General features: G+C 38.9%; 1 protein-coding gene across 5 annotated transcripts in view; it reads right to left on the bottom strand.

Annotated features, from left to right (window-relative positions):
- slc8a4b (solute carrier family 8 member 4b) overlaps nucleotides 1-18277 on the bottom strand; it is a 137581-nt gene that overhangs the window by 92049 nt on the left and 27255 nt on the right. Inside the window, exon 2 of one of the 5 annotated variants that reach the window (XM_078936061.1) lies at nucleotides 8409-8495. The exons of the other annotated variants lie outside the window; for them this stretch is intronic. The gene's annotated coding sequence lies outside the window, so the exon portion shown is untranslated. The remainder of the gene's footprint in view (nucleotides 1-8408; nucleotides 8496-18277) is intronic. 5 annotated transcript variants of the gene reach the window in all.

The following is an 18277-nucleotide window of genomic DNA, read 5'->3' as shown; positions in this document are numbered from 1 at the left end:
GTTCAAAGAAAGCTTCAACTAGATCAAGAGAAACCTCCTCTATGCCTGAACCCGGTTGACTGTTGCATCACTGGATGAACAGTGAGACACTTCCAGTTCTGACACCACAACACAAACACAAAAATGTGTGTCATCTTTCCTCGGAGAAAAAGCCACTCTTGAGACATTTTAGAAACTCTCTGGAAGCCCTTCGAAAGCCACAGGAGGTCTGTGTGAAACCTCCACAGTTTAAGGTGGAACTTGACTCAAAAGAGATGCAATGAAAGAGCAATATGGTGGGAGAACCAGCTGGTTCCTTAGAACTCTTTCCTCTGAAACTCTCAGAGGCTTTATTTCAACAACTGGAATCTACAGCCAATCATTGTATAACTAATAATATAACTAATGGTGACATTTTTTTTTAAAGTGACAATGCATAAAGGTTGTAGCAAAAAGTGATCAGTTTTTATGTTTATACAGTCAAAGGAGGAGTAAGAATTTGTGAAAAGGAGCCAGAACTGAGTCGCCTTACCGGACCATTAGCCAATCACATGTTTCCAATGACCCAGGAAGGACAGCAACCCCCCATTAGTATAATTTTATTAAAATTTAACGGGAAGGTTTCAGCTTTAAACATTTTTGCTTTAAAAGAAACACAAGAGTTACTATATATTACTATATAAACTATATATAGTTTTTCTGTTGATCTATCTATCAGTGGTCTTTTAATTATGACAATGCAATTTTTTAGCCAAAATCAGAAAAATTGTGTTATTTTCCAGAACATAGTTTCTACAAAATAGCAGTAGTTATTAAGAAATTCACTTCTGAGTTGTGGGCGGGACCGTCGGTGCAGAACAACTCCGCCCCCCCTTCCCTTCCCTAATGCTGAGAGCTTTCTGTTTGAACAGACCAGGGAACTTGTTCCCTGCCCAGAGGATTTTCAGTGTCACAAATAAGCTCTTTTTCAAACAGCAATTGTTCTGTCCTGTTCTAATCACAATGATTCGAATGCTCAGAAATGCTATTTTGAGATTGCCTACCCCCACCCTTGCCTACGCCCAAGTGGCCGGTATAGGCTCCGGCAACCCCGTGACCCCGAAAGGGAATAAACGGTAAAGAAGATGAATTAATATTTTGTCTCTACATGTTTGGTCTTTTCTTATAAAAACAAACTTTCTGATCCTAATTTTTGGGATTTCTGCAATTAAAAATGACTAAATTTACCACTTGGAATTGAATTTTTTGGACAGTTTCAGGTTTATTGTTGAAATATAAAGTATTATAATGTAAAATATTTACAAAAAAGCTGGAGTTGTACTTAAAATAGGGATATCAAGCATTCCTACAGAAACACACAAAACAAAAGATTCAAACTAACAAAATTCACATAAAGAAATTAAAACTGACTTAAAATTGTGTTGCTTGTTCATGTCTAATTCCATCACAGGTGCATTCTGGGTAGTGTAGTCATATTAAATTCCCTGGCTGCATTGCTCGCTTCCCCCTATAATCTGGTGTGCATCATGGTGTGAAACTGTAGTTAAGCCAATAGCAACAGCATAAAAATATAACTTTATTGCTACCGTATACATCGTCATGGAATTTAATTATTATGGCCTTCTTGTTCTTGACACCAATGCTTCTCAGTTTGGTAAGGGTTAAGGATGCAGTTCCACAAAGTTGTGGTAAGCTTCAGAAAAAGTAGTGAGGACCTTAACAAGCTGTGACACCGATTTCAGAGGTCATTTGAACATTTTTCAGACCCATTTTAAAGTTTTCTTCTGTAGAAAAGGGTTTTGGAAGCCATAACACACAGTCAAACCACCTTAAATGTTGGAAAATGTCAAAAGCCTGTTTGTGAAACACAAAATGATTACAATTGCACATCAGAAGTGGCTCCATCAGTGTGCTGAGAGTAAGAGTAATAAGTGTCTTCTGTCAAAATGCAGAAAAAAAACACAAAAAGTGTAGAAGTATTCTATTTTTCTGCCATGCCTTAGAAGGAACAGAGGGTTTACTGCTGGAGGTTTGACAATACAGACGATAATTATCCATTATATGCGCACTAGCGTCCGGTCCCACCTCATTTCTGGAGTGATAATAGCCTCTTTCAGTTGCCTGTTAGTTAACGCTGCACTACGCCTGTGTCCAACTTCATATGTGTTCATTTGTTATGCTGAGCACGCTCAAACGGTGTGTGCAGCCACGAGTGAAACCAAGCTTCTGTTTCAGAGAAACACTGAGGTTCACAAAGAGATAAGAGGATAAGTTGGGGGGGAAAAAAGTGTGAGTAGTTCCTTCTGAGGGATCAGTAAACGCACACCTTCATGAACATCCTCAAACAAACACGCAGAGGAGGTCTGCAGCCGGGAGGTGTGAGGTGATGTCAGGGCAGTTGATTTTTTAGCAGCACTTGACTCTGCCATCTGGCTCATAGCTGCAGGGGAACACATATAAATGCACTCATGGGCCTTTTCTGTTCCTGACCCAAATACACCAAACCTTCCCATAGCAGTAATTCCAGTCCTTCAATTTAAATCTCAACCATTTAACACTATAGATTTGTCACTGGCGACACCTAAATAACACTCGCTCTCTGACGGACCATAATTTTTGACCGCTTAAGTGATGGACGAGAAACAACTGATTCGGACGCAGAGAAGAACGCCTTTTCAAATCGGCTTATGCAATACATATGCAACACAATACTGTATTTATACTAGTATAAATGATTGTTCCCTGCCCAGAGGATTTTCAGTGTCAGTGTTGGAGTCAGACGACGTCAGTATGCAGTGATCGGTCCGCATTGGTCTGAGTCATCGTTTCTATGGCAACCACCCTCTCCATCGAGACGGAGCTTCTTGGAAAGCCACACCCCCCACCAATGAAAGCAAACTCGGGAGAATATAACTGATCTGTATAGTTTTTTTTGGTTTAACTTTCTTCTTCATTGACCTTTCTTGTTTCTCTCGTTTTAATCTTGAATCCAAAACAAACCAATGAACGATAAGAGACTGTCTAACTCATTTGAATGGCTCTGTAGAGGTGCCAACGATGCCATCCTTGCCAACAACGGTAAAACAACCGTATGGGTCTGCTTTCCACTCATTTATTCAAAAATTTACCAGCAGCACATTGCATCTTAAAAAGTAACATTTTCTGTCTTAGAACGGAAGTTAGTGACTTCAAAATAAAAGCATAAATTGTTTTTTAAATTTAAATATCGCTGGCAATAAATTAAAAATGTGTGACATAAATGGTGCTTACACTGTCATTGAAATGTTTTAAACGTTCCATGCGGGGGCCATCGGTCAGTTTATAACTCAAAGCAAAAACATTGTGAAAAAAAAGGATAATCAAAAACATGTTTAAAAAAAGGTAGCAAAGTAATAATGGTTCTTCTGATAAATTGAATGACAAAGTAAAAGAGGTTTATTTTCTCAATAGAAGTCTATGAGATTTTGGCTTCTTGGAGCCAGTGGGTACTTCCTGTTGTGAACGTGAGGAGGGAGGGGTCACTCAGTCCAGCTCTCGTGTACAGTCAATAGCCTGTACCAAGTATGGCGTTCCTAACGCTGTTCACCAGGGGGTGATATTGTTTGGCCAAAATGGAGGGTTTTAAAAAACACAAAAAGAAAAAAAACAGCTAGTCACCCTAATTTGTCTCGCAAATCCTCTGGTTATAACATGTTAATAACTTAAGTGACCTTAATAAAAGACCTTTTGCCTGGCCCTTGTTCACTCTGCTCTACGCTCCCTAACATATGATCTGTTGGGTCTGCCCTAAATCTATAGCAGTGAAATATTAAATTATGACCACCGAACAAGGTGGCTGAAGCTTGTTTTTCTGTCTGCACACTGCATCCTTTAACACCAGAGCTTTAGCTCCAGTGCTCACGATGTTGCGACGTCGCTTTTCTCTGTGTCAGAATCAGCTGATTGTGTCGCATAGTTACGGCATGTCAAAGAAAGTGTGTTATTTGGGTTTTGCCGACATCTCTGGCGTTAAAGGGCTAAACGACCAAACCAAGTGTAATTACTTTCTCTGATGATCTGAAGAGAAACTTGTCAAGTTTTTCTGAACTGACCAGATGAAGGTTCTCTGGTTCTCCTCAGCTCGACCACAATCTCTTCTTTATTTGTAAAGTGCATGTCTTTTGGGGAAAAAATAAACGGGATTGTGAGATTTCTACCCTCTTTCTGTTGCAACTCGAGAGGCCTGGCGCTTGCATTGATAGAAAGACGGGGCGACATCTGCGCCTGTGTGTGTCCATCTGTCCGGCTGTTTCCCCGTCAGGAGGATTCAGCCTTCACCAAGAGCAAAAAAATAACAGTCTTGCAGTTGCTCCTTCACCTTATTAACCACCTGTTCACAGCAGCTTCAGCTGGAGTTTGGTTTATTCCGTCGTATCACTAGCCGGAGAATAACAGCTGCATCAAATATAATACAGATTTTAAACCAGCTTAGCTCCCATTAAGTCTCAATATTCTGGGGGAATATTGAGACTTGGAGTGGGGGAATGGTTAGGTTTCTACACACGACTGCAAAGACAGTAACGCTGATGGTAGAGTTTTACATCAATCGGTTAGTTTGCTGTTGTCAACGGATTCACAATGAATCCTGTTGGGTTCATGTGAGCACGCCATCTTCTTAAAGGTCCTATTCCATACTATTCTTAAGCCGTTTATAGTAAACAGAATCCATGCATGTGATAATATATCACCTTTTGCATACTAAAGAACGATGATTTTTTAAAGTTATTTTCACAGTTCATTAAGGCTACTTGATCTCTGGGGCGCTGACCCTTTCATGACGTCAACCTGGAGCCGGCACCGGCAGTGCGTCTGCGTCTCGCCCAAGAAAACAAAAAACATCTCAGCTTTTGCAAAGATGATATGTGTATATTGTGTATATAAAAGCAAAGCATTTGTGCGAACACCATTAGCTCCATGGAGAAAGTGGGGTGTGCGTGTTAGCCAGGGGGACATAGTTTCTGCAGAGCGGCAGGAGTTCATTAGAAATTTGCCTCTGAGTTGTGGACAGGACAATTGTTGAGGCAGAGCATCCCTGGCCCCTCTTTCCCTCCCCATTACTTAGAGCTATTTGTCTACTAGCTTTTCCCTCTAACTTACAGCCCCTCACACCCCCAACCTTACATTAGCAGTGCAACAAAAATGGTGAGCGATATTGGAGATGTGCAGCTGAAAAGTTTTGATCCAGATTCCAGCTCAGAGGAGGAAAACAAATACGTACGTGGATCTACTACATGTGGATGCATCAGAATGGAGCGGAGCAGGAAGCTTGTGGCCCGCCCAGCGTACTTATACGGCACGAATACGATCTTTTTCTAACGGCATTTTTTCATCTGCTCCTGATTCGCAACAATTTGAATAAACAAGTACTCAGAAATGCAATTTTCAGACTAATTTTCTTTATATATGTCACAAGAACATGTTAAAAAAAACAAATACTGTAACAGATTTAGATTCCACTCTTAATTATGCTTACATGGATCTTTCCTGAGTGTCATATCCAAAAATACTAATTTTTAATGAAATCATATAGCAGGAACTTTTGATTTTTGACTTTTTATTTAGTGAAGTTACCTGGTGGTGGTGTGGTTTACAGGCTCAAACTATGAACATAACAAGAACTATCACAAAGTGAATTCTTGTTTTTAGTTTGTTCCAAAATGTGTGCTTTCTGACAGGGACTTACAATTTATATAAGCCGATATGAAAAGCCACTTGGGCATCTAGTCCAGTTAGCGGAATTAATAACTTAATTCATGCACTGTTTTAGAGAGTGGGAGTGAATATGAAAATGGCACTTTATCTGTTGTTGTCATCAATTTCACCCTTTGCGTTTTTCCCTCATGTATCACGTGTACTTTTTTTCTAGTCTCTCCAAATGTGATTTTTGTAAGTGAAGTCACCAGGGGAAAAAAAATACATTAACATTGATTGTTATGCTAATAATATCTATTTGTATCGATCTGTTGCACATGATTTCACAAAAAAATCTAGCCAAGCTGCAATTCATTTTCTTGATGCACAAAGGCAAAGGAAACAGTGCATTTCTACCCATGGATTTAAGCAAAAATGATTATATTTGTAAGGAAAAAAAAGTAATGAAACAGTAATTCGAACATTTTCAATTTCTTTCAAATACTTTTCTTATATAAATCTAGCATTGTAAAGATTTAAAGCGTAATTTGCAATGAGATTCTAAAATGAGAAAACTTTATGTTCTCCTGTTTTTGTCCTTTCCACACAGGCTGGATGCTTGGTTTAGAATAATATTTACACATTTTCTAACATTCTTTTTATTATTTTCTATTCTGAAAATGATCTGTTACAGCTTCTGTAGTTGGTAATCATAGTTAATTTAAATGATCTATTTAAAATATATTTTATTATTATAATTATAAGATAATTATTATTATTTTGATTATTTTAAGATCAAAGATTTATTTATTCTAAGTAATTACTCTTTAATTGATCACTGAATTAGTGTTTGCAAAAGCATAAACAAGCATCCTTTTTTTATTTGTTTTAAAAATACGCTTGAGTATGAATACTGCAGATTTTATCAATTAAAAAAACGTATTTCAGCAACTGAGAGAAGATTATTTTTGTGTCTGCAGCCAAAGAGTCAGATCAACAGACAGTATGTCTGCAGAGCTTTAGACATATTTTATTAGTGTGACTGAACAAAAAGTTAATGAGGCGTTGCTAATGCTTTGCATTGTAGGAATGTACAGCAGGACAGATAAAACACTGATGCCTGCTCCAAGTTCAGATTTAGATTCCACTCTTAATTATGCTTACATGGATCTTTCCTGAGTGTCATATCCAATCGGACTCAAATTTTACATGGTGCTGATAAACAAACAGAAATCCTCCTAAGGCATTTGACAGTTGTTAACAAGTGAACTGCAGACGTAGCCTTGTGGTGGAATATGAACCTTCATTTTCTGTTACAGTATTAAAATGAGAAAGATACATTTGGCTATGTCTGAATATCCTTCCTACTGCCAAACTACTATAAAACTATATGGTGCCCTGGATTTTAAAAGCTATTCAGACACTATTCTCACTTCTTTTTTGTTTTTGTTTTGACAGCAAATTTGAAATCACAAATTTCACAAAGTAAAAACGCCTAAAATACAAGAATTTCCTGAAGGCTATTTATGAATCTACCGTGTTCTGAAGACGAAAACGTGAATGGTTTATTTATAAAATAAGTTAAAATACTTTTTTTCACAAATATTGTTCAAACACAATGCATTGTGGTCTATATTTAATCTAGTGAGCATCGATGCACACAATTTTGGAATTGGAGAGTCGGACAGCACTCCGAAATAATACATGATGTAGTGCACTATGTAAGGAGTAGGGATGGAATTCAGACACAACCTCTTATTTTCTACTAGAAACTAAACAAGGCTAAATTAGCTTCTTCCTTCCTACAGTTTATCCTGAATAAAACTTTATATCCTTCTCTTTTTATTGAATATTTTGATACTCTTAGCCAGCCGTCTGGCTTCCGACCGATGAAGCACACGGGCCGGCCCGGACCTCAAGAAACGCTCCTGTGTTTATTTCTTCTCCCTTCGGCAGGATATACACTTAGTGTAGTTAACCACAGTGACGAGGATGTTTGATTGGCCAATCTACATGGGAATCAAGTGACCTCAGGATAAGGATTCGCTAACTGATTTAAAAAAAAACAATTTTTTTAACACACACACACGTCGCATTCTTGTCGATCGTGATGAGCACCCCTGGTCTGATGTTTCCAAGCCAACTGTTAGCATCCATTCAGGCTCTTTAATTTATCAGGCTGACATTTCTCTACAGCTGGCAGCCACATAACACAGATTATTTCCTTAATCCTCTTCAAATTTCAATTTATGTTTATTATGTTGTTCATATTTTTTACCCTTTGTTCATCCCCATGTTCATGGTGTTAATCTGTACATAATCTATTGCAACCCAACTACACATATGGGAGGGACAAAAATGAAAGTGGTTGAAATCCCGGTTACTCTTCCTGACAGGTCTGTCTCCATCCTTCATCTTCAGCATAACAGCTTCCATCTCGAAACATTTTGTAATTAGGTTAATCGGGTCCCACTCTTCCATCTTCATAGCAATCATCTTTTTCCTGTTCTACCCCAGGCAGACCGTGTCATTTTGGACCTCTCCTTCCTCTCCTATAACATCTCCATCCACCTCTGCACATCTGTTGTCTGCATTTCCTCATTTCATTTCAGTTTCTTGGACTAGTTTTTCTATTTGGAAGGTCCAAACTCAGTTCCCATCAGCCAGTTGTGGAGTTTTCCATTTTTCTTCTTACATTTTTCATTTACCAACTTCCAACCCACTGATTTGTCCTTTACTTTTTTCTTTACTCCACATACCTATTAATCCCGCTCCTCTCGTCCCGGTGCCATCGATTTCCACACCCAGCAGTGTCATAAACCAGCAGCTTTTGCGAGCATCAGCAACTTTAGAACATATGGCAACAGATTAGACAGTAACTCAGCAAATGCCTCAGTCACAACTGCTTTTATGGGTGGATACAGGCCGTCTGTGGGCAAGAAATGGCTAAACTGAACGAGGCACGCAGGAAATGTCAAAGTCATACATCCCGTAGAGTGAAAATGTTCACGCACATTTTTTTTCTACAGGGGTGCTGCAGGCAACAGATTGTAGCAAACATGTAGAGGGAAGAAGGTGGGATGCACGCGTGTTGTACAGATTCATTATTTTTTATACCCCCCAAATATATATATATACATATATAAAATCATTGCAATATTGCGATGATGATATAACTTATGATACTTGAACAAATAGCAAAACAACTATATACATCATTTACATTTCACAATTTCATTTAAATAAGACTCAACTTAAATTATACTCCAAAGGACCCTCGTCTACATAGGAGGCATGCATCTAATACTAAAGGGTTCCATCCAATTGTTCAATGATATAAAGGGAATTATTTGATTTGTTAAATACTTCAAGCTGCCAAAAGATTGTTTTTAACGATATCCGCTGTTTTTCGCAATATGCATATAATAATGCGTATAGCACAGCTTGATATAATGAAAGCGATAAATTTGCGATTTATTGTGCAGGCCTAATCACATTCCTAATGTCTGCGTCTGACGTCCGTCCCTTTACAGGAGTTCTATTTACAGTCCGTCAACGCATCAGTTTTGTGACAAAAAGCCAGAGAGCTGTGAAACAGGACCAGGTTTCAAAATACAAACTTCCATTGTACTTTCAAAATAAAATATTATATATTTAAGGTGACGTGTCCACACAATAATGCACATTAACGCACACACACTGTGGAGAACACCACCATCCAAGTTTAATTTCAAATTTGCAAAAACCTTTTTGACTCAGAACATGAATTTTACAAAGACTCAGCGAGGAAGGAGAGGGCCGATTGCCTACGTTTGAAATTTTGATGGTAAGAAATAAAATTTTATGTCAATTTCTTCTGTTGGAACAACTGCTCCAGAAGCCAGAGGGAAGTGGGGACAGACTGGAGCCGCAGCAGAAACAATGTAAATTACCTGGAGGAGATGGACTTCCCACGCGATGGACGGGAGACGCAGATGACCTGTGTCAATCAGGCATTAAAAATGAGGACATGAGGTACCAGAGTGTAGTCTGTACGGACATTTAAGTCTTACCTGCAAACCCTGTGCGTGCAGCATTTATGCGCAGTCAGTAAGGAGTTAGTACGTGCACCTTACGAACGACTAGAGTGTGAGGTAATCGTCGACATCGTACGACAGCATCACCTGTACGTCAAAAATGTGTTGAATTTACATTATTCTCACAAATTCTTGACGATACACTTAACGCTACAAATTCAGATCAAAATCTCAAATATTTCTGTAGCTTCCCCTCATTCCTATGTAACCACCTTCCAGTGTGCACACACCACACACACACACAAACAGACACAGGTCCACAGAAAACCAACGGCGTGGAATTAACCGAGGGTTCCTGAAAGGTCAAACAACAAACGAAAAGACATGCACTCTGCTTTCAAATGCATTGCACTGGCTTGCAACACAGAGATGCATAATAATGAAGTGCGAAACACAAACCCACAGTGAAGACAAACATACAGACACAATCCCGCTTGTGAGTGTTGCTACAGTCTGGTCTAAATGGCAGCATATTGAGTCCAAACGGAGTGACTGGTGACTCACTGATGCAGAGGACTGCCTATTTGAGTGTCTGCATCGACAAAAGACTCCGTCAATCGTTAATTTGCTCCCACCAACACCAGACAATAGAAAAGTTAAAGCAAAACTGTTTTTTTGTTGTTTTTTTTTAATCAAAAGGTTGCATGAGTTGGCGGGACAGATGACTTACTGTTGTTCAAACCGTCCTCTCCACTGGGAGTTAGACTTTGCCACCATCTGGATGCCTGACCTGCTCCCTCTGGACAAGGACATCCATTTCACCAGTAGAAATGTGCCAGAAAAAGCTGTTTTTACTATTTTATTCCTACAGATCACCTTGCAGTATTTTGTTCTGCACTAAAAAAGCTGCTTATAATTGTTACACCATCCCTATAAGTTAGTTAGCATAAAGATTGACTTTAGAAAGAATTAGTCATATACAGACAGGAATAGTAAGATAAAGAATGTGAGTTTTTTTCTTCTGGATTCTATTTGTGTCATGGTTTAATATAATGAGAAAATATATTACTTTATATCTTTGGGTCAGAAGTAAAAAATAATAATTCAATTTTTTGAACACAAAGGGGTTTATTTTTACAATCTCTGAACTTTCCTCCAGGGATTATTTCCCAATATCATCATGAAGTAATGATTGCAAACTAGGAAAAATGAAAACCAGAGAAATAAAAGTTTACATCTTTAAAGGGTTCTTAAACTGGCTGCTGCATATCCTGTATCTGTGTGTTGATAACTGTCATTGTGCTGATTAGATATTGTGTCTGCTCATGTTATGCTGATTGGTGGATTTCCTCAGGGACTGCATCGTCACCCGAAACTCAGTTTTGCTGTTCTTACTAGTTTCTCTTTGGACTGCTACCGGCTTCTACTACTGATATACCTGCAAACCACGGACAAGTGTGTCATAAGTTTGAGAAATAATGTTATTTGGGCTTTCACAAAGATTTAGTGACTAAAAATGTCTGATTTGTGTAAAAGTCACAGTTTACTTTAGTATATTCTTGGATCTTTTACATTACATTTCTCCCTTTTTGACAAGAATATTTTGAGACAGGTTTGCGATTTCTGTGATGACAGCATCGACTTTATTGTGGTTTGTTTTGCTTGTTTTATGAGAAGTTTTTTGAAGACTTAAAAAAAAAATTCTTGTTACAACTTGTTTTTACCCTTTAACACCCGAGCTGTCACCTAAATAACATGCTATTTGACACACTGTAACTCGCTCACGCCATCAGTGATTTTGACAGAGAAAGGAGGCTTTTCATATCGGCTGTGCGCCGATATCCAACACATTACTACACATAGTGTAGTAATGCACTACTCGCGTAAACGATTGATAAGTTATGGTAGTTGTAAGAATGTCAATGTTGGAGCTGAAGCTCTGGTGATAAAGGGTTAAACTATTGCAGCCACATGAGCCAGTATGCGAAAGACTTGGTCTCTGTTTTATGTTAATATTAAATCAAAATTACCTCCATTCTTTCTGTTTTTTAAGGTACCGTATCAGTGTGTTGATTTTGAACCTTTTTTTGTTTATTCCTCTTTTATTCTTCTATCCTGAAATTCTTTGTCAAACTCCAGCTAGAAGACAGAGTTTCTGTTAAGTTACTTCCTGTATCTGCGGGTCAACAGGTGACCGATGCTTGCTGAGAGCACAGAACAGCAGGAAGTATCAGAAAGTCTGTCTGCTAACTCTTGTGCCCACAGGAGAAGTCAGTAGCTGGGTCAGCAGATGACAGGTCTGACTGCAAGTCATCTAGAATTAATATGATTGCTTAGACGCGGCCAGGAGCGTCCGATGTCTTACTGCGGACCGCACGGAATCCACCACACACTCTGTTGTGTTTTCCGCTGAGTCACTTGTCTGAACAGAGTCGGTCGATCCCCCGTCAAATGCGCATCCAAGTGTTGCTTCATGTTCTGAGTTTGTTGCTCAGAGGATATTCCTATAAGATGTCTCAGAAGTCGCAGACTTCGCAGATTTTGGTCTGTCAGAGGTCATTTTCAGGAGGCTGATGTCGCTTTGGGCGCCGCGTAGAGGCCGGCCTTGTCACACCGTCAGCCCCGCATGCGAGGTGCCTGCTCATCACAGACTTTGGACACGGCTCATCAGTGTCAGGAGAGGGAAACAAACCAACAGCTCAGGACTTGTGAGGTCAATCACATACTAAAGTGTTATGTGAGCCTCCCCCAGTTCATCATCGACACGTACAAGAAACACACACAGGTTGTGTCCTTCACCACTCACTACTTAGTGCACTACATTTTGTGTTCACAATTTTTTTGGGGGGTGTCAGAATCTACAACCCCAAACTCCAGTACCCAGGAAATTTCCCAGAAGTCTCTATTGGCGAATACAGACCTCAGTTAATTGCGTTTGAGTGATATTTTTATGTGTATTTTCATTTATTTTTGTATAAATCATGCAAACTTTCACCATCAGAGCACAGTGGATTCCTAAAGTCTTTATAAAATATTCATACTAACGACATTTTCCACATGTTAATATCATCCATAAAAGGATATAACTGGTTTATTTTCTGTCAGAACTTCAAGATCGGAATTACCGTATGTTCCATAGTACAGGGGCACACCAGATTATATGGCCTATTTTTTCAAACTTGTCATAAGGCGTACCGAACTATAAGTTACATTAAGCAAGACAAAAGAATCAGAGGTAAGTTCGTACGTCATTCAGATTTGAATAACTCCATTTGCAGTAATTCTAGAACTTGTTTGTAACACGCTACACGTAGCACGCTGGAAGTGTTCGCCACATCAGCATATTCACAGTGGGTGTGTCCAAATCCGAGGGCTGCATCCTTCAGTGGCCGTGGCCGTTCCGTGCAATGTTGGCTGGGTCGAATGGGTGGGCCGGATGTTAACGGCTGTAAATTTGGATGAGTCTGGCCTTTAGATAATTTCATCCACCATCAGCAACAAGCAACCTTGTTTGCAACAAGTAAAAGAAAAACAGACTGATACCTCTAAAACAAACGTTGCTGTGACTATGCTAAATCCCAACCTGATTAATAACACTAAAAAAAACACAGTGTGACACCGCTATACGTTAGCCGCGTTAGCGTATTCAAAACAGTCTGACATTGGTGTAGTCCACCTCTTAAAATCGCTTCAAAATTTAGTGAGCACGACCACAGTTAATGCATTGATAAGGTCTCCCAGGTTATAAGATGCAACGTCATTTATTAAAAAACAATAGTGAGGAAAATACGGTAAACCAGTAAACCCCAACAAATACTGACACTATAATATCAAAACAAACAGGGGCAACACAAACCAAGTATGAATACTGTATATATATTTTTGGTGCAAGTATATGTGAAATAAAGTGATTATGATCCTACATTTCTACAAAAACCACACACTTTTTAATAATCAATTTTTAATCATCTTTGATATACTCTTTAACGTTGTAGTTACATGACCTAATCAATGAAGGAAACTGGGCTAATCAGACCATTTTTAAGCCCTCGTTTCTCCAGGCTTTATTTAGGTCACATAACTGGCAGCAAAAAAAAAAACTAAGAAAGGTTTGTGTTGCCAGATATTGAAGGAAGTGTCAGAGTTTTCCCAGAGCTTGAGTGGCTTTTCTGAAGCAGTTCAAATATTTCTTTTATCAGAATGAATGAAAGATGCAAGAAGTCACATATTAAAGATATACAGATATAAAAGGACGTTTATTTTCTTTTTTTAAGCATTCTGGATCAGAATGCGGACACTGTCTGGATTATTTCTCTATGTGCAAAACTAAACCAAGCTTATAAACTCATTTTTATGCCTCACATCCTGTTGCTTTCTGCTTTGGCTGGTATAAAACTATTCTGTGCATCCCCAACAACTCGCCGGTACAATCATCTGCAGGAATAAACACACACATTATAAGCAAATTATGTAACAAATGCTCGAAAAACATTTACGTGCCCATCTGGTCTCACTGACAATTTGCTTAATGCCTGTTTTTAGCACAGAAATACGAGCAAAAAATAAATATGTTGGCTTCTTTTATGAGGAAATGCAATCTGTGGAACTAAAGTTATTAAACTTAACCTGCTGTGATAACAGCTAGGCTGCACAAACACACACACACTTGTCGCTCTGAATCCTGGATTTTCCTTAGTTTTTTGGGGTTTTTTTTGCACACAACAAATCCAAACCCGGTGGTACCACTCTACAAATCCTTAGAAATGCAACAGCAGCATGTCACAGTCGATATTATCCCATACGGCGCCCAATACAGATGGCGGCGCAAATGTGAGCGTGCAAGAGAAACATTTGACAAAAGGAAGGCAGATTAAGATGTGGGTCCAATACTGTTGCCATGGTGATTAATGACACACAAAAGTCCTCATCGTTATGCGTAGAGGAGCGGTGTGTGATTGTGCGCGTGCGGGACAAGCAGGGAAGAATAAGGGGGGATAAAGAAGGCGGATGGCAAAAAGAAATGAGGAGGGAAATGAGTTCCCTCTAAACTCTGCGGCTGTTTTTCTCGCTCTGGATCGATAAGCGATTTCTCGTGCAAAGTGTGGTGAAGGGGGGGGCTAAAGAGATCAATAAAAGCAAACCTGCTATGTGAGGTTTTTGGGGTAAATCGGAATGCTGACTTCACAACTACCAGCCTGTAGTTTCTCTTTCAAACCAGGAGTCAAACCAAAGAGGCAAGACGAGGGAAATAAAATTGTTTTCCCACTACTTAATGTAGTGCTTTTGAGCAAAGACTGACTCATTTCTATTCCCCGCAGGAGCAGGAGCGTCACTGAGAGAACAGGGGGAGACAGAATGAGTTTCACACATTTCAGGAGAAGTTCAGAATCTAGTGTGATGATGAGATCATTTGATCTAAACAAGAAAAGCCAGATATAACAGTCACATTTCACGACCTGTTTTAACTTGACAGCTTCTCACTTCTTGGTGGGGGTTCAATTCCTGTAAGACAGCTCCTGTTATATTGTGTTTTTTTCCCCCCTTAAAGGCTCACTATGGGGTAAGATAATTGTCAAAAGGTTCTGCACACACAAAAAGAAACGAAAAAAATATGAAAACATTTGGTTTTACATTTGACATGTCTGTTTTTTCTGTTATGAATACAACATGTACAATGTTAAATTACTGTCAAATATATATCTTCACAGTTAAACTGAAAAAAGTATTGAGGAATACCCGGTACGTTCCTTTCACGCCATTTGAATTTGTATCCCTAATCTTGACATAATAAAAGCCTATGTAAGGGAACATCGTAAAAGTTTACAGATTGATTGAATACAGCCACTATGTTGGAGAAAAAACTGTGATTTCTGGCCTTAAGTCCAACATCTCTTTGTTTGAAAACAGCTGTGATGTCAATTAAAGGACATACCTGAGTTCATTATGACCCCCTGGGCAAATAGTTCTCAGTCTATTTTGAGGTAAAACCTGGAGCTTTTTGGTAAGGCACATCAGCTCTATGTTGGTAGACTCAAAAATGAAGCATACAATGAAAAGAACACTGTCTCTACTGTGAAACATGGAGGAGGCTCAGTTCTGTTTTGGGGCTGCTTTGCTGCAGCTGGCAAAGGGAGTCTTGAAGTTGTCCAAGGTAAAAGGAAATCTCAAGATTATAAAGGCATTCTGGATAGAAATGTGCTGCCTAGTGTCAGAAAGCTTGGTCTCAGTCACAGGTCATGGGTCTTCCAACAGGACAATGATCCAAAACACACAGCAGAAAACCCCAAGAATGGCTAAGAGAAAAGCGTTAGACTATTCTGACGTGGCCTTCTATGAGCCCAGATCTGAATCCCATTGAACAGGAGCTGAAACATGCCATTTGGAGAAGACACCCGTCAAACCTGAGACAACTGGAGCAGTTTACTCATGAGGAGGGGGCCAGAATACCTGTGGACAGGTGCAGAAGGCTCATTGACAAATAAAGAAACCGTTTAATTGCAGTGATCACCTCAAAAGGTTGTGCAACAAAATGTTAAGTTATGGGTACCATCATTTTTGTCCAGCCCTATTTGTTTTGTTTGTTTTTTTAAAGAATTCTATTAATCAACAACTCAAAAGTAATGGCTGATTTTGATTATTTAATTTTCAATAAATTTTTATTTAATGCTACTTTTGAACCTTTAAAGTCATTTCAGTAAGCATTGTGGACTTTCTTTCTTTAACTGAGGGGTACCAACAATTTTGTACACCACTGTATTTCCGTTCATCTTAGGCCTGCACAATAAATTTATCGTCATCGCAATATCAAGCTGTACAATATGCATATCGCAAAAGACGGTGAAAATCGCAATAAATGGTTACCTTAAATATGCTGAAACAATCTTATGGCAGCTTGAAGTATTTAATGAAACAAACAAATCCCTTTATGTATTTGACCAATCGAATAGACTCCTTTACATCATAGACCAATCGGATGGAGCCCTTTTATGTTAGATGTCCGTCTCCTATGTAGATGATGGTCATTTGGAGTATAATTTTTAAACTGTTGCAGTGAAATGGAAATGATGTTTTTATATTGTTTTGTTAAATGTTCATATACCGCAAGTTATATCGTCATATTAATCACTAATATCGCATTTCGCAAGTTTTCCTCAGCCTTAGTTCATCCGCTACATTCTTCACACTTTGAGCAGTTTACTTACAGCTGCCTCGGTTACACCCAATGTCACATTTCCCTTGCAGTGACTGACTGGACGTGAATGCCTCCAATCAAGACAAAAACAAAAAAAATGAGACTCGAGTAATGTCCTCAAAAAGAAAAAAAACAATTTGTATTTCTCTCCGCTTGTGCAACCCTTTATAAATGGAGATATTGTGAGCGACACCTAAATAACACACTCTTAGACAAACCAGAACTCTTTGACCGTTTACGCAATCATTCTTACATGGAGAAAAGTGGCTTTTGGTATCTGTTTTACAGATTACTGACCTAAAGTTTTGCATAACAGTGCAAAACTGTTTTTTCCACTTCAGAATCCGCTAGAACTGTGTTAAATGCATAAATGACTGAAGACTCGAAAGAATGTCAACACTTCGCTAAAGCTCTGATGTTAAAAGGTTAAAGAACTACTTCTTGCTCGTTATCGATTTTTAATTTTTTTTACCAAACCATTTTTGCTTTTCTTTGAAAATTTCTGATTTCAATCTGTTCCATGCCAGAAGTAAATGGGTGTGTTAGTAAATTCGTACTTACAAGTAACCGTATGGAGATCTGTGGAGAGTACGGATCTGACGCTTTCTACCCGCCTTTGTATTAGTGCTCAGCGTCAACCCTTCATTCATCCGACAGCCTGTTTGAAGTGGCGACTTAGATACAAGCAGATCGCGCAATGATGATTACCGCAGCGATGAGCAAAGCATCACAGACATAAACTAAAGGGGTTTGCAAAAAGAAAAGAAGGGAAAATTAAGAGAAAAGAGATGATGAGAGGAAAGAATAATGGCAGAACAGGACTGAGGAGGAAATGAAGAAAGCATCAGAGGGCCCTCTAGGCTCTAAAGACCAGAGATGATTCGTTCTGTCAGGAGACAGATAAATGGTGAACAGTATATGAATGTTTTATTGTACGTGGAGATTAGAGCCAAAATAAAAAATGAGACAAGTGAATGGTGCTCCGGGGCTTAAGGTTTATGACTACAACAGTGTGGATCAGGGATCAGAGAGATGGGACTGACGCATTCGTTGACAGCCGTTCATCAACGCAAATCATCTTTTTACGGAAATCAGCGGTTCCCAATCTGTTTTAGAGCACGGACCTGCCTGGACGAGGCTGAGGTTTGCATCCGATTTTTGAGGGAAAAGTGAGTTTTTATTCTATGTAAAATATCTACAGCCGAGTCAAAAGTTCTTTGTCTACTGGATTTTCTGTAAAATGTGACATCGATTTTCCCTTAATGTTACCCTTACTTGTGGACGCCAACTTCCGCCTCATCTAACTTTGAAGGTGTGATTGATAAATACAACAAAATAAAACGATAGTAACTGTAACTAGAACTGCTTTTTTCTGAAAAAAAATATGAATCTGGGCGGGTTCTGCTGCAGCATCAAACAC

Source organism: Oryzias latipes, chromosome 18, assembly GCF_053564925.1.
Source record: "Oryzias latipes strain Hd-rR chromosome 18, Olatipes_Hd-rR_3.1".
In the NCBI taxonomy this organism is placed as follows: domain Eukaryota; kingdom Metazoa; phylum Chordata; class Actinopteri; order Beloniformes; family Adrianichthyidae; genus Oryzias; species Oryzias latipes.
Note: the sequence above shows the minus strand (reverse complement) of the source record. Positions and strands in the feature narration are given on the sequence as shown.